Source organism: Zingiber officinale, chromosome 9A (genome assembly GCF_018446385.1).
Source record: "Zingiber officinale cultivar Zhangliang chromosome 9A, Zo_v1.1, whole genome shotgun sequence".
NCBI classification, from domain to species: domain Eukaryota; kingdom Viridiplantae; phylum Streptophyta; class Magnoliopsida; order Zingiberales; family Zingiberaceae; genus Zingiber; species Zingiber officinale.
In genome coordinates this window covers 51,263,990-51,290,198 of record NC_056002.1, presented here as the reverse complement: position 1 = coordinate 51,290,198, position 26,209 = coordinate 51,263,990, and the positions used below count along the sequence as shown (strand labels likewise).

The 26,209-nt window shown below is 35.7% G+C and overlaps 1 pseudogene; it reads right to left on the bottom strand.

Annotated features, from left to right (window-relative positions):
- Positions 1-24,556: 24,556 nt before the first annotated feature.
- Positions 24,557-25,303, bottom strand: LOC122019204 (annotated as a pseudogene).
- Positions 25,304-26,209: the final 906 nt, after the last annotated feature.

Here is a 26,209-nt window from a genome sequence, read left to right as displayed (position 1 = left end):
TGAGTTCAATGTCTCTTTTAGTGACATGATCCCTGATAAAGTGTTGCCTAATTTCAATGTGTTTGGTTCTGGAATGATGCACATAATTTTTTGTTAGATTAATTGAGCTAATATTGTCAATTAATACTTTTATATTTGTAAGGTTTAAGTTAAAGTCTTTTAAAGTGTGCATCATCCATAATAGTTGTGCAACACATTCTCCTATGGCTATATATTCTGACTCAGTTGTAGACAGAGCAACACAGTGTTGCTTTCTACTAAACCAGCTAACAAGTGATGGGCTTAGTAGTTGACATCCACCACTTGTACTCTTGTGGTCTAATTTGCATCCAGCATAGTCTGCGTCAGAATACCCTATTAATTCAATGCTATTAGTTCTAGGATACCAAATTCCTACATTTGTTGTTCCCTTAAGGTATCTAAAGATTATCTTGACTTGAGTCAAATGAGATTCTTCAGCACAGGTTTGGTATCTAGCACACATACTCACTGCAAATAAAATGTCGGGTCGACTTGCAGTTAAGTAAAGTAGGCTACCTATGACACTCCTATAGTATTTTAAGTCGATTGATTTTTCATTTGGGTTGTCGTCTAGAATATTATTAACTGCCATAGGTGTTTTTATCTCTTTAGTTTTTTCCATCCCAAATTTTTTGAGTAATTCTTTGGTACATTTTTGTTGATAAATATAATTTCCTTCATTTGTTTGTTTGATTTGTAATCCTAAAAAGTAAGTTAATTTTCCTACTAAACTCATTTCAAATTCTTGTTCCATTAAGTTTGTGAATTCTTCTAAAAATTCTAAATTAGTTAAGCGAAAAATCATATCATCTACATAGATTTGGGCTATAAATATATCTCTTTTATTAGTTTAATGAATAGGGCCGAGTCAATTTGACCCTGATTAAACCCTTTGGATATTAGGTAAGAGGTTAACCTTTCATACCAAGCCCCGGGTGCTTGCTTAAGTCTGTATAAGGCTTTCTTTAATTTAAAGATATAGTCTGGGTGCTCTAGACATTCAAAACCGAGTGGTTGGCCTCAGGTCCGACCCTGACTTTTGGGGGCCCTTGGGTGAAAAGAGAAAAGTGACCTCTTAGGAAAAAAATTTACTAACGTACAATTTGAATATAATTTAATAGAAAAACTTAAAAATCAATATATTTCATTTAAAATATGATAAACTACATACAAAATTTATTTCTCAAGATTCTTCAAAAAATGTTAACACCATACAAAATATGTTTCCTAAGTTTCTCCAAAAAAGTGTAATTCCTACAAATAAAAAAAAATAAGTATGAAATAATAATTAAAAAAAATCTATATCTTCTAGCCTTTTGAGAAGCAAAATCATCAATAAGGTTTTCAGAATCAAGTTTTTTTAATACCCCATTTTCGATACATAAAATTGTCAAGACATTTACATTCAAATCATTATCATCATTTTCTCTTAATTCTTCCTGCTCATTCATTGCATGATTATGATCATCATTTTCTCTCAATTTCCCCCCTTCATTGATTGCATGATTATTTGATTCTTCTTGATTACTCAATTGTTGCTCATTTGTTATATGATCATTTAGTTCTTCTTGACTTTCTTCTTACAATTCATCAACTGAATTTTCATTGAAGGCCTAGCTTTAAAAAACTTATGAAGAACACCTTTGTGAGTTTTAATAATTTGTTCCACTCTTTTTCTTTTGTTTCTTTTCTAACTCTAAGATTGATATTTTTTAGAAACATATTTGTATTATAAATTTTAAGTGTAAAAATAAAACACACAAAACTAGCAACAAAGCTAACAATGAAACAAACACAAACAGTTAAAAAAATAGTCAAAGAACAATAATGCCTGGTTTGTGTTTGAAGCAATCGATATAACTTATTCTATGATGATTAAAATTGGGATGATTTATTTAAACTCTTTCAAATCAGTATGAAAAATCATAAAATATTGACTCCAATACAATATTAAAAATCAATATTGAATATCGACAATAATAAAAAATATAGATAAGTAGGTAACTTAGATTGTAAGTTTATATATTGATGAATGATGATGTTGATGAAACTAAAATTAATAAACTTTTCTAATTTAATTAGAAGAGATTCAAAGGAGAAGAAAGGAGGAAATTAGCGTTCAAGATTCATTCTTTACTCTTTAGAGTCTTATGACTTCTGTAAATAAATTAATGAAAAAAGAATTGTATAAGAAATAAAATCTTGGAAAAAGAAAAAAAGGATCGTTTACCTTTTTCTTTTTTTCTTTCTTTTCTTTTTTAGATTTTTTCTTAAATTTTAATAGAAAATATTTTTTTACCTTTATTAAAACAATTCAGCAATATATATATTTTTAGAATTTTATTAAAACAATCCAATCAAATATATTTTTTAGGTTTTTATTAAAACAATCTAAGTATATATAATATATATTATATATGCATGTCAAATTTGGGGCCCCTAAAAATTGGGGGCCCTTGGCCATTGCCCTCGGTGACATGCCTCAGGGCCGACCCTGATTGGCCTACATAGACTTCCTCTTTTATCAGCCCATTTAGAAAGGCGGATTTAACGTCCATTTGATACAGTCTGAACCCTTTATGGGCTGCATAACAGAGTAACATTCTAATGGACTCTAATCTAGCTACTGAGGCATAAGTTTCATCATAGTCAAGTCCTTCAAGTTGACTAAATCCCTTAGCGACTAGCTTAGCTTTATTTCTGGTAATTTCTCCAGTTCCACTTAATTTATTTCTAAATACCCTTTTGGGTTCTATTATTTTCTTATTTTTGGGTGGTGGTACTAAGTCTCACACTTCATTACGTTCAAATTGAGCTAGTTCTTCTTGTATAGTTATGACCTAGTCTGGGTCAAGTAATGATTCAGCTACGGTTTTAGGTTCAATTTTTGAAATCAGAGAAATTTGACTTAGGTTCCTAAAAGATGACCTAGTCTGAACCCTTAAGTTTGGATCACCAATTATTTGGTCAATTGGATGATTTGGGTTGGCTCTTATAGTTCTAGGCGGTTGATTTTCTAAAGGTTCTTCTTCTTCTTCGTGATCATTGGTTCCTTCTTGATTACTATTTTCTTGAATAAATTCGATTGGTTGAGGTTGGGTTTGTTGTTTGGATTCCTCAAATTTTACATTAGTAGTTTCTTCAATTCTTAATGTAACCTTATTATATATTCTGTACCCCCTACTGTTTAGGGAGTATCCTACAAAAATTCCATCTTCTATTTTAGAGGTGAATTTTCCTAAGTGCTCTCTTGTGTTTAAGATGAAGGCTGGATACCCAAATACTTTAAAATATTTTATATTTGGTTGTTTATCATAATAAATTTTGAAAAAGGTTTTATTGTGTGTTTTGTTTAGTATTGTTCTATTTTGCACATAACAGGTTGTATTGACAGCTTCTGCCCAAAAGTACTTGGGTAAATTATATTCATTTAGCATAGTTCTAGAAGCTTCAAGTAAGGTTTTATTTTTTCTTTCTACTATTCCATTTTGTTGGGAAGTTTTAGGATACGAGAGTTTGTGATGATATCCGTTTTTAAGATAAAATTTATTAAAGTTATGATTTTTAAATTTTCCCCCATTGTCACTCCTAATTCTTTTAATTTTAAGGTCTTTTTCATTTTCAACTTGTTTGCAAAAGTTTGTAAAGATTTCAAAAGTTTCATCCTTATTTTTTAAGAATTTTACCCAAGTGAACTTAGAATAGTCGTCTATTATTACTAGGCAATATAGACTGCCATTTATTGATTTGACCCCATGAGAGTCAAATAAGTCTAGGTGTAGAAGTTCTATAATTGAATTGGTTTAAGTTTGATTAGTTGGTTTGTGAGTAGACTTTGTTTGTTTACCTTATTGACAAGCATTACATATTGTTGAGTCTAGGTTTGGTAATTTTGGTAAACCTCTAACTAATCCATTTAATTTACTTATATTTCTGAAATTAGTGTGTGACATTCTTCTATGTCATAACCAAGTTTCTTCTTTTTGTGTTAAATAACACTTAATTGAAGAAGTGGTTAAGTTAATAGCATAGATATTATCTTTTCTAAACCCTTTTAGACTTATCGTAGGATTATCTAGGTGTTTGATTAAGTATTCTGATGATAGGAACCTAACCTTATACCTAGTGTTATACAATTGACTGATACTTAGGAGATTATACTTGAAATTTTCAACAAGTAAAATATTTGTAATAATGAAGTCAATTTTAAGCTCAATATTACCTATACCAATTACCTTGAGTTTGCCATTGTTTCCAAAGGCAACTATTCCTAAACTTTTGTAGGTAAGTTGAGTGAATTTGATGTGATCTCCAGTCATATGTTTGGAGCAACCATTGTCCAAGATGCACTTAGTTTCCTACAATAGGTAGGAATTGAGGGTTAGTCTATGTTTTGAGTCTAATTTTGCTTAGGTAAGAATAATAGTACAATAATCATTATTATTATTATGATTATTCAAGTAAATTTAGAAGAATTTTTTTAAAAAATAATTTTTAAAGTTTTTAAAGAATTTTTAAAATATTTTTAAAGTTTTTAAAATAATTTTTAAAGTTTTTAAAAGAATTTTTAAAATACTTGTAAAGTTTTTAAAATAATTTTTAAAGTTTTTTAAAAGGTTTTTTAAAATAATTTTTAAAGTTTTTAAACCAATTGTTAAAATAATTTTTAAAGTTTTTAAACCAATTGTTAAAATAATTTTTAAAGTTTTTTTAAAAAGAATTTTTAAAATAATTTATAAAGTTTTTAAAAGAATTTTCTAAAATTGTAACGACCTGGTCCTTTGGCCTCTTGGGCGGCCCTTGCGGCGGCCCACTGGCGGCCCATTTGGCAACGTCTAATGTCGTCGACCGACGACCCTTGGCCGTGTCGTTACTCACTAGGACTTTCCACCCCTGGCGAGTGGATTTTTGCCTCCCCAGGATTCGAACTCTAGACCTCCAGGCTTAAGTACTAGAGTTTATGAATCCTGGTAGCCAAGTCAGCGGCTTTCACTTGGCTACCAGGATTCATAAACTCTAATACTTAAGTCTGGAAGTCTAGAGTTCGAATCCTGGGGGAGGCAAAAATCCACTGGCCAGGGGTGGGAAGTCCTAGTGAGTAACGGCACGGCCAAAGGGTCATCGGTCGACGACATGAGAGACCGATGACCCTTTGGCCGTGCCGTTACTCACTAGGACTTCCCACCCCTGACCAGTGGATTTTTGCCTCCCCCAGGATTCGAACTCTAGACCTCCAGGCTTAAGTATTAGAGTTTATGAATCCTGGTAGCCAAGTGAGCGACTCTCACTTGGCTACCAGGATTCATAAACTCTACTACTTAGCTTAGAGGTTTAGAGTTCGAATCTTGTGTAACGACCCAATTTTCCTCATTAGGAGTTCTAAAAGTTCTTAAAAATATTTAGAAATATTCTAGAGATTTTTAGAAATTTTTATAGTATTTTTATATGTAATTTTTGGAGATCGTTTGGTATTTTTACTAGACGAAGGAAGTTTTGACAAAAATAATGTCCAAGCCGAGATTCGAACCTGAGACCTCCGATTAAGCAAAGCCTTAAGCGAATTGGGCTAACCAAGTGACTAGCAAGTGTTTTGTAAAGAAAACCGAACCAAATTAGTATTAAGCAGTTTTTAGGAACAGAAATATTCAAGATAAAAGGGTTGCGGAAAAATAATTCGGTCGAGTTTCGAACCCGAGACCTCCGACCAAACCAAACCTTGATCGAATCCAGCTAGCCAACTGTTCTGCAAGCGTTTTGTGAACAAATATGGAACGAGATATATATAAGTTATAATTGAACCCAAAGATACCTAATTGAAATAAAAAGGGGATTCGGCAGGATTCGAACCCGCGACTCCAACCACGAGCCAAGCCGCGGCTGACCAAATGTTCAGGCCTTCGGTTCTGTTTAGAATAGGTAGCAAAATTATTTAACAAGTTAACAGAACACCTAGTTATAAAAAGGGGAACTTAGGTATTAACTCTAACTCCCGAATTCTTTCTCCCCTTCTTCGTGCGTCGTTTCTGCTCGAGCGAGAACCAAACGAAGCCGAGCTAGGGCACGGCTCCGGCGGCCGGCGGGAGTGTTCTCCGAGGGATTTTTCACGCGGGGGTGAACCTCTCGTCGAGGAGAGTTTGCGGGCGTGAGGAGAGGTCAAGAGCTCGAGTCTTCTCGAAGCCCTAGCTGCCTTCTTCCCGGCTATGAGTGCAAGAACGCAAAGGTAAGTGCTCTCACCTGCAGTAAGAGTAGTTCCTTCGATTAGTTTTCGATTGGTTTGGCTTCCGGATAGTAATGGGTAAGCAAAGTTCCGAGTTTCTGTTGAGATGGTTCATAAGCTAGGGATAGATTCAAGTTTCCATTGAAGCAGAGACAAATTTTTGTATTCTGTTTTGATGTGTTAACTCCAAGTAATGTTCGGTTTTAGTTTGGGAATTTTATGTAGTTTCTGTCGATGTTCTTGTTATCGGATTTGTTATGAAGCTTGGTTGTGTGGTTGCGGAATTGCTCGAGTTCAGGTCAATATATTTGTCTTTATCGGTTTGTCACATGATCATTGAATTTCGTGATCAAGATCTTGATGTTTTTGTTGGATGGTTGATGTTTTGAATCCATCTAATGTTCATGGAAGCTATACACAGAATGTTGACGACTTTGTTTATTTATTATTTATGTAACGCTAGATTCAATTTGTGGTGGTTTGTTCACTGGAAAGCAGCAGACTTGTGTGGCTCTTGAGAAATTGATTTTTGGTAGATTTTAGTGTGTCTCCAAGGTGATTCCATGTTCCTCGTGGGTTCTGAAGTTTCAGGATAGTGTAGATTGTTTGAGGTTTGATTTGAGAGTGATTTTGGCTTTTATTGAGTCAACTGCAATCTTAGTCTCAGATCCAGTGTCTTCAGCTGCAGATTTTTCTGTTAAAACCGAACATGAACAGTCATGTTTCTTTTGAAGCATTTCAGTTCGGATTGTAGTATGAGCCATTGTTTGAGTAGTGTAGTTTCAATTCCAGAATTTGCTATGTTAAATCTGAGCATGAAGTTTAGATAATTTGCTTATGTTAAATCTGAGCATGAGGTTTAAATAATTTGCTTATGTTAAATCTGAGCTTGAGGTTTAGATATGCTACTTCCATTCAAGTATATGGATTTGATGTTCTTTATTCTAGCATGAGGTTTAGATATGTTTTCTTGTTACACTCATTCTAGGATACAGAATTGAATTTCTCTATTCTAACATGAGGTTTAGATATGTTTCCTTGCTACCATTTATTCCAGCAAGCTTCACATAAGTTTAGAGTCAGTTAGTTTAGTTCTCTTAATTCGAAGCATGCAGTATAGGTTTTAATTCCAACAAGTTTTAGATTTAGTTTAAGCTTGTATGGTATGCAGATTTATATAAGTATTGCTTGCAGATTTTGATAAGTATTTCATGCAGAACTCCAAACTTAGAACAGATTTTTATTAAGCTTAATATGCAGAATTTTATTAGCATAGTAAGCAGATTCTTGGTTTAAGCATTTCAAAGTTAGAATTTGTTTAAACATTTCAGTTTTTAAAAAAACATTCTTTTATTAGTAGTATTAACAAGTATAAGAAAGATAAAGAGAAGAAAGAAAAAGGCCAAGACATTAAGTAGATCCCAAAGTCAAGACTTTAGGTATTTTGGCACACAAGGTGCTAAAGAAAATGCCGAGGCATTATATATTAGAAGTATTAAAAGATAACAAGTATTTTACTTTTATCAGTGGCATTGTACTGGACTCTCAGTTGTCCTTGGGTTGGGCTCCCATAGTCGTCCCTAGGTTTAGATAACCTAGTATGCAGGACTCTCAGTTGTCCTTGGGCTGGGCTCCCATAGTCGTCCCTAGGTTTAGATAACCTAGTACACCCTAGTAGATTCTAGTTAGGGATGCGCGCATAGCAAGTACAGTTGTCGGGCCCAAGAAGAAAGTTGATTATTATTTTGAAGTATTATAAGTATAAGTTTTTGAACAAGTAAAATAAGTTTCACATAAGTATAAAAGTATTAAAGGATAAGTTTTTAAACAAGTGAGATAAAAGAATAAGTTTAGAACAAATGAATTAAGTTTCACTTTGTTTTAAAATCAGCAAGTTTAGTTTTCTTTTATGCCAGCATGTTATTTAGATTAGCTTACTGTTCTTTGCTATTAGAAGAGCATGAGTAGCTTTACATGTTTAGCATTTCAGTATGTTTGTTTCTTTTACTAGTAGATGAGCATGAGTAGTTTTCCTTTTGAGCATTCAGTTTTAGTTTTCAGTATATTCACATGCATATCGAGATTTTGTGAGTTAGATAGCGCTTACTAAGCATTCGCTTATAGTTTGCATTTCCTCTTACTGCAGATAAAGGAAAGGAAGAGATTTAGCAAAGGAAGGCGACAAGGTGGCACGGATGGTGTGTGATGCCAGGACTATGGAAGAGACTTGGGACGTTATTAAGTTTTCCGCATTTTAGTAATTAATAAACATTTGAAGTTGTATTTTAAGTTCATGTCATTTGAGATTATTTTTGTTTAGATTGCATGGAGATGAGTTCTGTTTAATAAGTAGATATTTTGATGTTTGTCACTTATTTAACTGCGTGAGTGTTTGATATATAATCCAGTCGCCTGTGGCTGATGTATATTATGTTTGTATCTCAGTTTAAGGTCACCGGTACAGGGGAGACTCTGCCGAAATTTTTCGATAGAGACTCCTCATGATTTCGATCATACCGGTTAAGTAGAGTTAGTAATTAAGTAATAGTCACCCTTAGAGTGTAGTAGTAGTAAGAAGGGTGGTCGTTACATCTTGGGGAAGGTAAAAATCCACTGCCAGGGGTGGAAAGTCCTAGTGAGTAACGGCACGGCGAAGGGTCGTCGGCCGACGACATAAGGGGCCGCTAGTGGGCCGCCGCAAGGGCTGTCCAAGAGGCCAAAGGGCCGAGTCGTTACAAAAATCAATTTTTTTAAAAGTTTTTAAAGAATTTTTAAAATATTTTTTAAAGTTTTTAAAAGAATTTTTAAAATATTTTTAAAGTTTTAAAAATAATTTTAAAGTTTTAAAAATAATTTTAAAGTTTTTAAAAGAAATTTTAAAATGATTTTTAAAGTTTTTTTAAAAGAATTTTTAAAATAATTTTTAAAGTTTTTAAAAGAATTTAAAGTATTTTAAAGTTTTTTTAAAAGAATTTTAAAATAATTTTTTAAAGTTTTTAAAAGAATTTTTAAATTTTTTATTTAATTTAGTTTAATTTAATTTAATTTAATTTAATTTAATTTTAGTATAATTTAAGTTAATTTAAATTTAATTTAATTTTAGTTTAATTTAATTTAATTTAATTTTAATTTAATTTAATTTAATTTTAAATTACTTTAATTTAAATTTAAATTTAATTTTAGTTTAATTTAATTTTAATTGATTTAATTGATTGAGTCCTTAGTCATCTCACCCGATCTACGTTTTCAATCAGGGAATCCTATAATTTTGTGAGATGAGTTAGGTTCAGTTTTAAGGTTCAGTTTAACTTTGTGTTAGATTCAGGTTTAGGTTTAAGTTCAACAAATAGGCATTCTTTGGAAAAACTTTTGGGCTATGGTGAGTCACTTGGACATCATTAGAGTAACCATGCCTTCGAGGTTTTCCAAATAGTCCTATCCACTGAACTTAATACAAAACCTTGGTCTAACTGGTTAGGATCCATAAAGGGTAGCTTCGGTTAGTTCCACTTAGCCAAATGCACCAGGTCGAAGCTATATCTTCCTAGACATGCATAAACTAAGATTCCCTAACGTACTATCATCCAAAACTTTACCAGTACCATAGGTCAAGTTAAACTTGGTCCCTTTCTAATTAGTCCTAATTACCCTGTTGGGTGGCTTAGTTTGGGTTACCCTGTCAGGTAGGTTAGTTTCGGAGGTGCCAACTATTATAGAACCTCCCCCTAAATTATTGACCTTTATTTTTGATTTTTAGTTCTTGGTTTATATCTGTTCTTTTTATAGTTATAATTGACTTGATGATATTCTAAGTCTTGGTGGGGTTTAAAATATTTAGATTTTGAATTTGTTGGTCTAGGTTTGTATTTTGATTTTTGAGTTGATTTATTTGATTTTACATAATATATTTTTTCTTTGGGTATGTAGTATTGGTTAAGTCATACTCGCGTGGTTAAGTACACTTTTAGAACCCAAGCTTTACTTGATTGTTTGTGTTGGGTTATTAATGATTTAAATTTTTTATTTGAACTTGACTTGTAGCCAAGTCCGGTTTTGTTGTAGATTGTCTTTTGATTATTTAAAATTAGATCTAAATTTTTAGATCTTGTTGTAAATTTTTCTAAGAGATCTTTTAATTTATTAACTTCTATTTTTAGTGATAAATTTTCCTACTCAAGTGTTGGGTCTTTAGTTGGATTTGGATTTTTGATTTGTTCCTTGAGATTTTGATTCTCTTCAAGGAGCAATTTGTTTTCCTTTTCTAATGTAATTAATTTACTATTTAGACATGCAATAATTTTAAATAATTTTTTATTCAAATTAAAGTTTACCTCGTTGGGACCTTCGGAAATGAGTATGGACTCGTGGCTCGATTCGGGTTCAGACCCATCTTCCGATTTGTCCTCCGACTCTGTTTCAAGGGCCATCAGTGCGAGGTGACTCTGGTGCTTCTGATCTTCGGCCTCCGATTCGTCTTAGGAAGAGTCGTCCCAAGTTGCTTTGAGAGCCTTCTTTTTGGATGTCTTTGTCTTGTCGCTCTTCAGTTTTGGGCACTCGTTCTTGTAGTGACCCTTCTTGTTGCATCCGAAGCAGGTCACGTTCCTCTAGGAATGGCAATGGGGCGGGGCGGAGGCGGGTTTACCATTCCCATCCCCACCCCCGACTTTTATCCCCGTCCCCATTCCCGCCCCCATACCCGATTTTTCCTAATCGGGGAATCCCCGACCCCGACCCCACGGGGATTAAATCCCCATCCCTGGCCCCGTCCCTGATTTTTTAATCGGGGAATACCATCCCCGCCCCGACCCCCAACCCCATCCCCGATTTTAGAAAAAAAATTATATATCATCTCATTTTAAATAATATAACAATACAATATATTCTCAAAACACCAATTACAATAATATAACAATACCATCCTTTTTCAAACCAACATAAGTTTAATTCTTTAATCTGTCAAACAAAGCTAATGAAATAGTATAATGATGTTTAAAAAAAAGGATTAATATTCCAGAATTTAAGGAGCAAAATCCACCATCAATAAACAAAGCGATCAAGGTCCAAACAATGCATATGTAACAGGTGCAAAATACATAGCATTGCCAAGTCTCAAGAATCATATGAAGGTCCAAACAATGCATATACATCAGGTACAAAATACATAGCATTGCCAAGCCTTAGGGATCACCAAAACATTTGCCCCTCTCTCCATTCTCTAACTCATTCCTTGCTTTCTCGTTCTCTAAAGGCCTGTAAACAATATTACAGGAGTAACAAAACAAAATCAATTCAGATATCAATAAAAGAGTGACAAGATCACCAAAACATTTTTTTTACTAGAATAAGCATAAAAAAGAAATCACAATGTTACATTGAGTAACAAGAGAATGCATCTTGTTCAAGATCATGGCACCACTTGCGCCTCATGTGCGACAACCTAGCAGATTCGACAAAAGATCACACAACGGAGTATATGGCAAATGCAATCTACATATCGATTAACAAAAACATGGTTTTCCATGTGTCATGCATCATATGATCACACATTTTTGTGTGAAAAGATAAATCAGATATATCAAAATATACTTATTCTTGTATATATTAATCATTTTTATTGATATAAATATTTTTAAAACTGATCATGTATGCCCACATATTTTATATGCACTATATGGGTTGACCACATATTGGCTATTGCCTGCATTAGCTTTTTCACATCTTATTCAAGATCAAAGGCTTTCTTCATTAATGCTACAACTAATGATAGTCCAACTAATGTGTGATGAACTTCAAAATATGGACTCTCTTAGCTAATTGACACAGAACCAGACAATGATACAAAGAGGAGAAAGATAATTACACATACGACAGGAACAATTCTAGAGGAAGGAGAAACATGAGAAGAAAGCAAAGAAAAAGCAAATAGAAGAATTCCAAGTCTATAAGAGAACTAATATTATCCTTTTATACCTGTCTCATCGTACCTCAGCTTTATGCAACACCAGCATTACTATATAGTTCACGAATCAAAAATCCAAAAATTCCTAGTTAGGTAAGTGTTGCCATATGTACTTCCTCTTAAGTTAGATAAGAGTTGTGCGTCAAAGATAATTCACAGCGACAGGAGAAAGCATGAAGTTTCTTATAATCATGTCCTTTATAAAGGGGATCTGAATCATTAACTGCCTACTGAGAAAGGAACCATAACACATATTTCGAGCGTGAAAAAATAGATAGCCACAAATCACAGCATGAATCAAAACATGGCACAGACAAAAATCTGACGACTAAAATAACCAAGACAAAATAGGAACGATCCGAAAGGAAAAAACGAGATTGGCACATAATACTAGGCAATAATCTCAAAAACAATTAGAAAACAATTCTAAATTCTATGGAGTAATAGGGAACCATCTCTAAGAGATTAAATTATTATCAGAATATATTCTTGAAACTGATAAAAAGGGGAGTAATTCTAACATTCTATGGAGTTACTGTCTGTGACTGTGCGTGAGAATGACTCCAACTCTTACAAAATAATAAGACATATAGAAAAAAAGATTAATTAAATTTAAAACACTTTAATACAATAATAAAAATAACTTACCTCAATATCAGCATCATTGTCAAACTTTTGATCCTTTGAAATTGTAGAATCTAATAAGACAAAATATATAACAAATATTTTAATGAAAAACAATAAAGAAATAGAAACAATTTCATTTGAAAACTATTTAATACCTTGAATTTCACTTCATAACCAATCTCGAGCACACATCAAAGCCTCAACAGTTTTAGAATGAAGTTTACTACGGTGAGCATTTAAAACTCTCCCACTAGTACTGAATGTTGATTCGGAAGCAACGGTTGTCACGGGAATGACCAACACATGCATCCTTAGCAATATCATGCAAAATGGGATATTTGATCCCATTTGTCTTCCACCAACATAAGATATCAAACTCACTTGTTCTTGGCAAAAGAGACTCTTCTAAATAATAATTCAAGTCTGACTTATGTTCAGTACTAGTATTAGAATCCATGAACATCTAAAATTTATCAGCATAACTACCACGCTTAGGAAGTGGAGGCCTTAAAGAAGAAGATTGTGAATTTTTCACTTTCTGCGATTGTTTGGATTTCTTCTCATACTCTTCAACCATGTCACACAACTTTTTCTTTAGTTTTTCAATCTCATACGAAGACATATCACCATAAACAAGAGGATAATAGAATTGAACTGTCTTCATCTTGTACCGCGGATCTAAAATACTCCCAATTGCCAATAAACAATTCATTATGTCCCAATACTTTTCAAATTTTACTTTCATATTTGTTGCCATTGTTTTCACCAAATTATCATCTGAGAGAAGCCAATCACCAATTGCCAACTTAATATCGCAAATAGTTGAGAAGAAAAGATTTATAGTGGGATACTTGGTCCCCGAAAACAACTCTGTGGCATCAAAAAACATCTCCAATTTGGAAGAAATATCTCTCACTTTTGACCAATCTTCTTGTGTGGGAACTCTTTTATATAAAGTTTCACGTTGTTTCAAGCGAGCAAACAGAGCTTCATATTCCAATGCAGTGTTAAGCATTAAATATGTAGAGTTCCATCGTGTTTTGCAATCAAGTTCTAGTTTCTTTGTGCTTGGAACCTTCAATTGTCGAGCTGTTTCAATAAATTTTTCATCTCTTTTTGGTGTTGCTGTCCAAAATGCAACACTATAATGAATTGTTTCAATGCTATCACTAATTAATTCTAGTCCATCCCTCACAACTAAATTCAAAATATGGGCACAACACCGCATGTGAAATATTTTCCTTCTAAGATAAGTGAACTCGGAGGAAGCTTGTCCAGAATAAGCTCAATCATAGCATCATTAGTTGTGCAATTATCAACGGTTAAAGTAGATAACTTACGATCCAAGTTCCAATCCAAAAGGCAATCAACAAGTGCATTTGCGAGGACCTCAGCAGTATGCGGGCACGACACATATATAAACCTAGTAGAAAAAGAAATATAATATATTGTAATGATAATAGTAATACTATTAATGGTAAATATGTAACAACCCAAATTTCCTCAATTCAAGTCCTAAAAGTAATTTTAAAATATTTAAAAATGCTATAGAAATATTCTAGATATTTTTAGAGTATTTTTATGTAATTTTTGGAGGTCGTTTGGTATTTTTACTAAACGAAAGAAGTTTCGACAAAAAAAATGTCCAAGCCGAGATTCGAACCCGTGATCTCCGGCCGAACCAATGTCTTAAGCGAATCCGGTTAGCCAAGTGTGCAAGCGGGTGGTGTTAATTAAGGAAAGAGCGGAAAATATTTATATGGTAGTAGATAACAAGAACCCTAGGTATAATAAAAGAGAGAACATAAGTGATTTCGGGAAAAAACCTTTTCCCTATCTTCCTCTCCCGACGGCGCGACTCTCTCTCGGGCGGAAATGAAGAAGACTTAGGGTACGTCTCTGGCGGCCGATGAGCACCGTTCTTCGGGAGGTCTTCACACCTTCGTGATCCCCTCGTCGAGAAGAGCAAGTAGATACAAAGAGATCACTGAGATTCGCACATCCCCGAAACCCTAGAAGCCCTTCCATTCGGCTGTGAGTTCAAGAACACGCTGTAAGTTGCTTACTCACCTGTAGTAAGAGTGGTTTTCGAACCTCGAATTCATTCTTTGATTTCGGTAGAATTTGTGGCTTTAGAATTTCCTGCTGTGAATTGAGGTTTCAGGCTTGGTTTTCTTCTTTGCATGTATGCTGTAACATGTTTAAGATTTTGTTTGCTGCCGTGAGTTAAGGTTTCATATCTGGGTTTTCTTCCTTATCTAGTATGCTGCAAAGAATGTCGTATGAAGCTCACTGCCAAGGACCTCAAAAGAATGAAATAAATTGTATAAACTAGGCATGTAGTTTAGATTGTCTAGCCCATATGTTGTGCATTGAGACTCTAGACTTTCTAGCGTTAATGAAAACGAACAACCCTGTTTTCCTTGAGTGTGCAGAGGAGTTTTGCTTCCTTAATAAGCAAGAACAACCCTTTATAATAAGCTTGCACAACCTTGAATTTGAGCCTACAGATTTAGTTCCCTTATTTTGAGTTATGAAGGCACTTCCTGAATATGCTGTTTAGCTTCGTTTTTGAGTTTCTGTTCGAGTTTTGAAGCATGCTTGAAAAATTCTGTTGCTTTATGTTATGAACATGTTTGCAAGGATTTTAGTTTCAGCAGGTTTTTAGTTTGAACAGCTAGTGTGCTTTGTTTCCTTGCTTTCGGATTTTCTTCCTGTACAGCATTAGGATGGCTTGGAATTAAAGAGTAGTTTAAAAAGCAGCTTCTTTTGAAACAAGCCTTACATAGGATTTAAACTTGAGCAGATTTTCATTTGCTATTATTTGAGTATGTGTAGATTTTCATTTTCTACTAGTTCAACATGAGCAGTTTTATTTACCCTTAGCTGAACATGTGTAGTTTCATTTACCGTTAGCTGAACATGTGTAATTTTCATTTACCATTAGCTGAATGTGTGCAGTTTTCAATGGCTAATAGATGTGCAGCTTTCTTATTGCTATTGGACGTGTAGTTTTCTTATTGCTACTAGATGAGCATGATCAGCTTTCATTTTTGTATTTCGTTGCTATAGATTTGATCATGAGCAGTAGTGGATCTTATTTCCATTTCTTTGTTATGGGTTTGAGCATGGGTCGTATTGAACTATATTGCTATTTCCTTGCTATAAATTCAAGCATGAGCAGTATCGATTTTAGATCTCTAGATTTCTTTGCTATGCAGATTTTGATAAGTATGACATGCAGATTTTGATATGTATTATATGCAGAACTCCAATCTTAGAGTAGATTTTATTAAGCATTTCAGTACAGTTTTATTAAGCATTTCCATGCAATTCTGTTAAGTATTTCAGTGCAATGTTAATAAGTAATTTAGTGCAGTTTTGTATGAGACATCCTTATATCAGAGGTATTAACAAGTATAAGAAAGATAAAGAAAAGAAAGAAAAAGGCCAAGGCCTTAAGTAGATCCCAAAGTTAAGACTTTAGGGATTTTGGCACACAACGTGCATGTTAAAATGCCAAGGCATTTAAAGAAGAAGTAATTAAGTAAATAAGATATTTTACTTTGAAGAGGCTAGTACCCGACTTCCAAGGTTGTCGTTAAACAAATCCAGATGTCCAATTCCAAGGTCTTGGCCCTGGTAGACCAAGATCTGCTCTTTTAGGATTGGTGGCTCGCTACCCCAACCTATTAAGGAACGCGCATAAGATGGTACTATGTCTGGGCCCAAGAGAAGTTGATTATTATTTTGAAGTATTAAAGTATAAGTTTTTCAAACAAGTGAAATAAAAGAATAAGTTTAGAACAAATGAAATAAGTTTCACTTTGTTTTAAAATCAGCAAGTTTTAGTTTTCTTTTATGCTAGCATGTTATTTAGATTGGCTTATTGTTATTTGCTATTAGAAGAGCATGAGCAGCTTTACATGTTTAGCATTTCAGTATATTTGATTCCTTTGCTATTAGAAGAGCATGAGTAGCTTTACATGTTTAGCATTTCAGCCTGTTTGATTCCTTTTCTATTAGATGAGCATGAGTAGTTTTCAGTAAGCATTCAGTTAGTTTATGTTATAGATATATGTACATGCATATCGAGATTTTGTCAGTTAGACAGCGCTTACTAAGTAATTTTGTTTATAGATTGCATTTCCTCTTACTGCAGATAAAGGAAGGAGACAAGGAGGTGCGGATGGTGTGTGATGTCAGGACTATAGAAGAGACTTGGGACGTTATTAAGTTTTCTGCGTTTTAGTGGACTGTAAACATTTGAGATTGTACTTTATAGTTCATGTCATTTGAGATTGTATTTTATACTCCATGTCATTTGAGTTCATCCTTGTTTTAGATTGCACGCTGAGATGAGTTTTGTTTAATAAGTAGTTATTTTGGTGTTTGACACTTATTTAACTGCGTGAGAGTTTGTTATATGTTCCAGCCACCTGTGGTTGATGTATACTATGTTTGTATCTTAGTTTATGATCACCGATACAGGGTTGACTCCGCCGAAATTTTTCGGTAAGGACTCCTCGTGGTTTCGATCATACCGGTTAAGTAGAGTCAGTAGTTAAGTACCATCTACCTCTAGAGAGTAGTAGGGAGGTTTGTTCGTTATAGTTGGTATCAGAGCAGTCCCCATTTCTCCAGCATCACACACACATCAGCATCAGCCTTGCCGTCTTCAAGTAAGAAAGTGCTTAAGTTTATTTCTTTTATGCTTTCCTTATTATTATTTGCAGTATAGAGAAATGTTTAGAAGTGCCTACTCATATGTGTTTAAAGTTGAGAACCATGCTAAAGATAAAAGTTTTTATATCTAGAAACTATAGTGATGATTTTAAGTTTTCTTTCCCTCTGCCTGACTTGATGGCAAGAAGAGGACGTCCCCGTACCACTCGTACTGAGGACCGAGCTCAGGAGAACGAAGAGCACAGAACAACTGATCCTAATCTCTCTGAAGTTGTTGCTCAACTCTAGAGACAAGTGGCGGAGCAGCAACAAGTGATCGTCAATCTGATGGCGAATCAGCAGCCAATCCCTCCCACTCCTCCAACTATCAATGTGGAGACTCCAGTGGTGACTAAGGTTCCACCAGTCGCCCTGGAAGTCCCCACAGCACCTAGAAGACAAGAAGCATACCTGATACAGTGGCTGAAGCTGAAGCCAGAAAGTTTCTCAGGCACGACTGAGTCCTGGGTTGCTCAGGCTTGGTTCAAGACACTAGAGAGCACCATGGAGCTTCTTGACTGGCCAAAAGTCAAGAAGGTCAAGTGTGCCTCTTTCTGCCTATCAGGAAATGCTCGTATGTGGTAGGAGAGAGAGAGTTAAGAGCAAGAGAGTAGTCAATCAGATGAGCTGGACTGACTTCGAGACAGAGTTTCACGAAGAATTCTTCCTCCAACGGATCACCAATAAACATTATGAAGAGTTTATAGAATTCAGAAGGTGATCCATCCTTTGAGTTCATGGGAGTGCCGAAGAGGAAGACCCGAAAATTCCTCTCCTCCCTAACAGCTCACCAGATGTTAGCTAAAAGGTGTGCTGGTTTACTTGCATTCATTGTGAGTACAGAAGAACAAGAAAGACCCAAGAAGGACGAAGTTCGGATAGTCTGCGAGTATCCAGAGGTATTTCCAAAAGAGCTACCTGGACTACCTCCCAACAGAGAAGTGGAGTTTAAAATTGAATTGGTTCCTGACACCAGCCCAATTTCAAAAGCTCCGTACCGAATTTCTCTAGCAAAGCTAAAAGAGTTACAAGAACAATTTCAGGAGCTACTTGACAAGGGTTTCATCCGCCCTAGTCATTCACCCCGGGGAGCTCCAGAGTTGTTCGTTAAGAAGGAAGACGGATCTATGCGGATGTGCATAGATTTTAGAGCACTGAGCAAAGTAACAGTTAAGGACAATTACCCTCTTCCCAGAATAGATGATCTATTTGATCAGCTAAAGGAAGCAACAACGTTCTCTAAAATAGACCTGCGCTCTGGGTACCATCAGTTGAAAGTGAAAGAAGGTGATATACCCAGAACAACTTTCAGGACCAGATACGGACACTATGAGTTTGTAGTCATGCCTTTTGGTGTGACTAATGTACCTGCAGTCTTCATGGACTTAATGAACAGAGTGTTCAGAGAATACCTTGACAAGTTTGTCATCGTGTTCATCGACGACATTCTGATCTATTCAAGAACCCCAGAGGAGCATGACACGCACTTGAGGATAGTGCTGCAGACCCTTCAACGAAAGCAGCTTTACGTTAAATTCTCAAAGTGCGGGTTTTGGTTAGATCAGGTGGCATTTCTAGGTCACATCATTTCTAAAGAAGGCATCCAAGTGGATCCAGCCAAAATAGAAGCGGTCAGCAACTGGAGTAGACCCAAGAACACTAGGGAGATCAGAAGCTTCCTTGGTTTAGCTGGGTATTACAGAAAATTTGTGGAGGACTTTTCCAAGATAGCCTCTCTACTAACATCCCTAACAAGGAAGGACAAGAAGTTTGAATGGTCAGACAAATGTGAGCAGAGTTTCCAAGAGCTAAAGAAGAGATTGATCAGTACTCCCATCCTGATAGTTCCAGAAAGTGACAAGAGTTTTGACATCTATGGTGATGCTTCCAAGATAGGCCTAGGAGCTGTACTCATGCAAGAAGGAAAAGTTATAGCTTATGCTTCTAGACAACTCAAAGACTATGAGAAGAACTACCCCACTCATGATCTTGAGCTGGCAGCTGTGGTCTTTGCACTGAAACTCTGGCGACACTACTTGTATGGAGTCTAGTACAAAATCTTCACAGACCATCAGAGTTTAAAGTATTTCTTCATCCAGAAAGACTTAAACATGAGACAGCGCAGGTGGCTAGAGTTGGTCGAAGACTATGACTGTGAAATCCTCTACCACACAGGCAAAGCTAACAAAGTGGCAGATGCACTAAACAGAAAATCCAGTGCATCCCTGATGTCTTTGTCATCATTAGCCCTGCCACTGCAGAAGGAGTTGTCAGATTTTGGAATGGAATTATTTATGGGCAACTCTCTGCAATGACCTTAGAGTCAACCCTGCTTGAGGATATACAGAGAAAGCAAAGTAAAGATACAGATATCCAAAAGATCAAGCAAGGGGTACAAAAAGGGGAACAATGCAGAGTTTAGAGTATCAGACAGTGGAATCCTTTATCAGGGGAGCCGCCTTTGTGTCCCCAATGATGAAGAACTGAGAAATAAAATTTTAGAAGAAACTCATAATACACCTTACTCCATGCATCCTGGTTCTACCAAGATATACCAAGACGTGAAACAGAGGTTCTGGTGGTCTGGACCCAAAAGAGATGTTGCTAAATATGTCAGTACCTGCCTGACATGTCAGAGGATCAAAGTAGAACACCAGAGACCAGGAGGAGTTCTACAACCTCTTCTAATACCAGAGTGGAAGTGGGAAGACATATCCATGGACTTTATAACAGGTCTTCCAAGAACCACGAATGGATATGACACGATATGGGTAATAGTGGACCGATTGACCAAGTCTGCTCATTTTCTAGCCATCAAGGTGTCCCACTCTATAGAGCAGTTGGAACAGCTATATATTAAGGAGGTGATCAGACTTCACGGAGTTCCTAAATCTATTGTTTCTGATAGAGATGGATGCTTCACCTATCGTTTTTTGGGAGTGTGTTCAGAATGCACTAGGTACCAAACTCAAGTTCAGCACAGCCTTCCATCCTCAGACTGATGGACAGACAGAGCGAGTAAATCAAATCCTAGAAGATATGCTCAGAGCTTGTGCGCTAGATTTCAAGGGAAGTTGGTACAAGTATCTGTGCTTAGCTAAATTTGCTTACAACAATAGTTATCAGGCTACCATCAAGATGGCACCATATGAGGCGTTGTATGGCAGAAAGTGCAGATCACCCATGTGCTGGCAAGAAGTAGGTAAAAGAAAAGAAATGGAAGTGGAACTGGGCATTCAGACTGAGATGATAGATGACACCACTCAGGCTATCCAGAAGATCAGACAGAGGATTGAGACTGTCCAGAGTAGACAGAAGAGTTATGTTGACACATGCCATAGGCCACTCGAATTCCAAGTAGGGGATTCAGTTTTTCTCAAAGTCGCTCCTATGAAGGGAGTGATGAGATTTGACAAGAAAGGCAAATTAAGTCCCCGCTATGTAGGACCCTACCTGATCACAAAAAGAATTGGGAAAGTAGCTTACAAGTTGGACTTACCACAAGACATGTCAGCAATACACAATGTATTTCATGTCTCTATGCTAAAGAAGTGTCTCCACGACCCTAGCCAAGTGATTCAGCCTCAGTCAATGCAAATCCAGGAGGATCTTAGCTATGAGAGCAGACCTACATGGATAATGGACAGAGCAGTCAAGAGATTAAGAAACAAAGAGGTGCCACTAGTGAAGGTCATCTGGCAGAACTAGAAGCATGAGGAAGTTATTTAGGAGCATGAGGATAGTATGAGACAGAAATATCCAGAGATATCTAAGTGTGAGGATGAACTTTTTATAAGGTATGGGGAATTGTAACAACCCAAATTTCCTAAATTCGAGTCCTAAAAGTAATTTAAAAATATTTAAAAATGCTATAGAAATATTCTAGAGATTTTTAGAAATTTTTAGAGTATTTTTATGTAATTTTTGGAGGTCGTTTGATATTTTTTACTAAATGAAAGAAGTTTCGACAAAAAAATATCCAAGCCGAGATTCGAGCCCGTGACCTCCGGCCGAACCAATGTCTTAAGCAAATCCGGCTAGCCAAGTGTGCAAGCGGGCGGTGTTAATTAAGGAAAGAGCGGAAAATATTTATATGGTAGTAGATAACAAGAACCCTAGGTATAATAAAAGAGAGAACATAAGTGATTTCGGGAAAAAACCTTTTCCCTATCTTCCTCTCCCGACGACGCGGCTCTCTCTCGGGCAGAAACGAAGACGACCTAGGGTACGTCTCCGGTGGCCGGCGTGCACCGTTCTCCGGGAGGTCTTCACACCTTCGTGATCCCCTCGTCGAGAAGAGCAAGTAGATACAAAGAGATCACCGAGATTCGCACATCCCCGAAACCCTAGAAGCCCTTCCATTCGGCTGTGAGTTCAAGAACACGCTGTAAGTTGCTTACTCACCTGCAGTAAGAGTGGTTTTCGAACCTCGAATTCATTCTTTGATTTCGGTAGAATTTGTGGCTTTAGAATTTCCTGCCGTGAATTGAGGTTTCAAGCTTGGTTTTCTTCTTTGCATGTATGCTGTAACATGTTTAAGATTTTGTTTGCTACCGTGAGTTAAGGTTTCATATCTGGGTTTTCTTCCTTATCTAGTATGCTGCAAAGAATGTCGTATGAAGCTCACTGCCAAGGACCTCAAAGGAATGAAATAAATTGTATAAACTAGGCATGTAGTTTAGATTGTCCAGCCCATATGTTGTGCATTGAGACTCTAGACTTTCTAGCGTTAATGAAAATGAACAGCCCTGTTTTCCTTGAGTGTGCAGAGGAGTTTTGCTTCTTTAATAGGCAAGAACATCCCTTTATAATAAGCTTGCACAACCTTGAATTTGGGCCTACAGATTTAGTTCCCTTATTTTGAGTTATGTAGGCACTTCCTGAACATGCTGTTTAGCTTCGGTTTTGAGTTTCTATTCGAGTTTTGAAGCATGCTTGAAAAATTCTGTTGCTTTATGTTGTGAACATGTTTGCAAGGATTTTAGTTTCAGCAGGATTTTAGTTTGAACAGCTAGTGTGCTTTGTTTCCTTGCTTTCGGATTTTCTTCTTGTACAGCATTAGGATGGCTTGGAATTAAAGAGTAGTTTAAAAAGCAGCTTCTTTTGAAACAAGCCTTACATAGGATTTAAACTTTAGTAGATTTTCATTTGCTATTATTTGAGTATGTGTAGATTTTCATTTGCTATTGAGTATGTGCAGATCTTCATTTGCTACTAGTTGAACATGAGCAGTTTTATTTACCCTTTGCTGAACATGTGTAGTTTCATTTACCCTTAGCTGAACATGTGTAATTTTCATTTACCATTAGCTGAATGTGTGCAGTTTTCTATGGCTAATAGATGTGCAGCTTTCTTATTGCTATTGGACGTGTAGTTTTCTTATTGCTACTAGATGAGCATGATCAACTTTCATTTTTGTATTTCGTTGCTATAGATTTGAGCATGAGCAGTATTGGATCTTATTTCCATTTCTTTGTTATGGGTTTGAGCATGGGTCGTATTGAACTATATTGCTATTTCCTTGCTATAGATTCAAGCATGAGCAGTATCGATTTTAAATCTCTAGATTTCTTTGCTATGCAGATTTTGATAAGTATGACATGTAGATTTTGATATGTATTATATGCAAAACTCCAATCTTAGAGTAGATTTTATTAAGTATTTCAGTACAGTTTTATTAAGCATTTCCATGCAATTCTGTTAAGCATTTCAGTGCAATGTTAATAAGTAATTTAGTGCAGTTTTGTATGAGACATCCTTATATTAGAGGTATTAGCAAGTATAAGAAAGATAAAGAAAAGAAAGAAAAAGGCCAAGACCTTAAGTAGATCCCAAAGTCAAGACTTTAGGGATTTTGGCACACAAGGTGCTTGTTAAAATGCCAAGACATTTAAAGAAGAAGTAATTAAGTAAATAAGATATTTTACTTTGAAGAGGCTAGTACCCGACTTCCAAGGTTATCGTTAAACAAATCTAGGTGTCCAATTCCAAGGTCTTGGCCCTGGTAGACCAAGGTCTGCTCTTTTAGGATTGGTGGCTCGCTACCCCAACCTATTAAGGAACGCGCATAAGATGGTACTACGTCTGGGCCCAAGAGAAGTTGATTATTATTTTGAAGTATTAAAGTATAAGTTTTTCAAACAAGTGAAATAAAAGAATAAGTTTAGAACAAATGAAATAAGGTTCACTTTGTTTTAAAATCAGCAAGTTTTAGTTTTCTTTTATGCTAGCATGTTATTTAGATTGGCTTATTGTTATTTGCTATTAGAAGAACATGAGCAGCTTTACATGTTTAGCATTTCAGTATGTTTGATTCCTTTGCTATTAGAAGAGCATGAGTAGCTTTACATGTTTAGTATTTCAGCCTGTTTGATTCCTTTTCTATTAGATGAGCATGAGTAGTTTTCAGTAAGCATTCAGTTAGTTTATGTTATATATATATGTACATGCATATCGAGATTTTTTCAGTTAGATAGCGCTTACTAAGCAATTTTGTTTATAGATTTCATTTCCTCTTACTGCAGATAAAGGAAGGAGACAAGGAGGTGCGGATGGTGTGTGATGTCAGGACTATGGAAGAGACTTGGGACGTTATTAAGTTTTCCGCGTTTTAATGGACTGTAAACATTTGAGATTGTACTTTATAGTTCATGTCATTTTAGATTGTATTTTATACTCCATGTCATTTGAGTTCATCCTTGTTTTAGATTACATGCTGAGATGAGTTTTGTTTAATAAGTAGTTATTTTGATGTTTGACACTTATTTAACTGCGTGAGAATTTGTTATATGTTCCAGCCACCTGTGGCTGATGTATACTATGTTTGTATCTCAGTTTATGGTCACTGGTACAGGGGAGACTCCGCCGAAATTTTTCGGTAAGGACTACTCGTGGTTTCGATCATACCGGTTAAGTAGAGTCAGTAGTTAAGTAGCGTCCACCTCTAGAGAGTAGTAGGGAGGTTTGTTCGTTACAAAATGCAAGTATAAAGTTAAAGAGAAAAAAATTTACCTGACAAGCCGACTTTGTAATTTTCATGAAACATCGATGAAGTGTGAAGTGATGGCCATGAATCCTTTTTTTTGATTACTTGTCGTCCACATATCAGTTGTCAACGCAATCCGACTAGCATTTAAGTCTAATAATTTCATTGTTTTATTTCTTTCATACTCAAATATCTTTATGATGTCTGTCTTGATTGTGTTCCGGGAAACAACTTTAAATATTGGTTGCAATGCATAAGAGTATCTTCTAAAGCCAACATGATCAACCATAGATAACAGGTACTCATGCAATATAATCATATTTGCAAGCTCTGCCCTTGCTTGATCTTGGTTGAAATGGTATGTCCCAAGCTGCGTTGTCCCATCATTTGATTTTGTTGGCTGCAATAGAGATTGTTGTATGGTCTTCTATTTTTTGTGCAAGCATGTTTTCATGTGGTCAAGTAAATGCTTGGTACCATTCTTAGTTTCACCACCTAAGGTCTTCTTACAATCATTGCAGACCGCTTTCCATTTTCCTTTAATTAATTTTTTCTCGAAATGATCCCATGCAATAGATCTAAATTTTCTTTTCTTTTCACCATTTGCACCCGAAATTTCAACATCTAAAGTGTTATTTAGAGTTGTTTAATTTGCCTCGATTGGAACACTCTCATTTTGCGAATGTGATTCAGTCGCCGCATGAACTCCACTTCCCACAGTTGGAGTAGTTAACATAGCACCCTCAACCTCGTTATCATTAATTTCCATTTGAAAGGATATATCATAATATAAAAAAATCATATTCTACTTATCCACATAATCCCTACATTAATAAAACAAGGCAATGTTATAGATGAGTTTTTTTTAGGAACATACTGTTAAAGAAAAGTCTTTTTAATTGATTGATATCCTTAATCATTATAAAAGCAGCACAATCTTAATCTATCAAAGAGTATATATCCTTAATTAATTGTCTTCTTTTATCAGACAAGTAAAAGAGAAAAAAAGACATCGCTAGTTTACTATCTCTGCCAGGTTTGTTTACGTTCTTAAATGTGAAACAACGATTCTAATGAGTAATGACTTTGACTAGCAAGTGTTGATGACAAAAACTTGAAATATGACTCACCTCACTGACAACGGGAGCAAGTGTTAATGACATACAAGGATCGGAGGATGTGTACGTTGACGGTGTTGATAGATCATAGAAGACTAGAGCAAAGATCAAACTTGGACGGGAGGTAGGGAGCGATCAACGATGACGGGGGCGACGTTGACAGAGATCAATGCGCGAAGGGTGAATGGCGAAGGGACGGCGTCGACGAAGGGAGTGGCGTCGGCGAAGATTGATGCGAAGGGACAACGTCAGCGAAGGGACGGCGTCAGCGTCGGTGAAGGGACGACGTCGGGGAAAGGAGCGGCGTCGGGGAAGATGGATGCGCGAAGGGACGGCGTCGAAATGTGTCGAATGGCAGCGTAGGGTTAAGGGTTTCCTCACTTCCTGTTTAATTTATTTTTATCTCACTTTTATTTATTTATTATTATTATTATTATTATTATTATTATTATTATTATTATTATTATTATTATTAAAACCGGGGCGGGATCGGGGATGGGGATAGCATACCCATACCCGCCCCGGTTTAATTTCGGGGATTTTAAAAATCCCTGAAC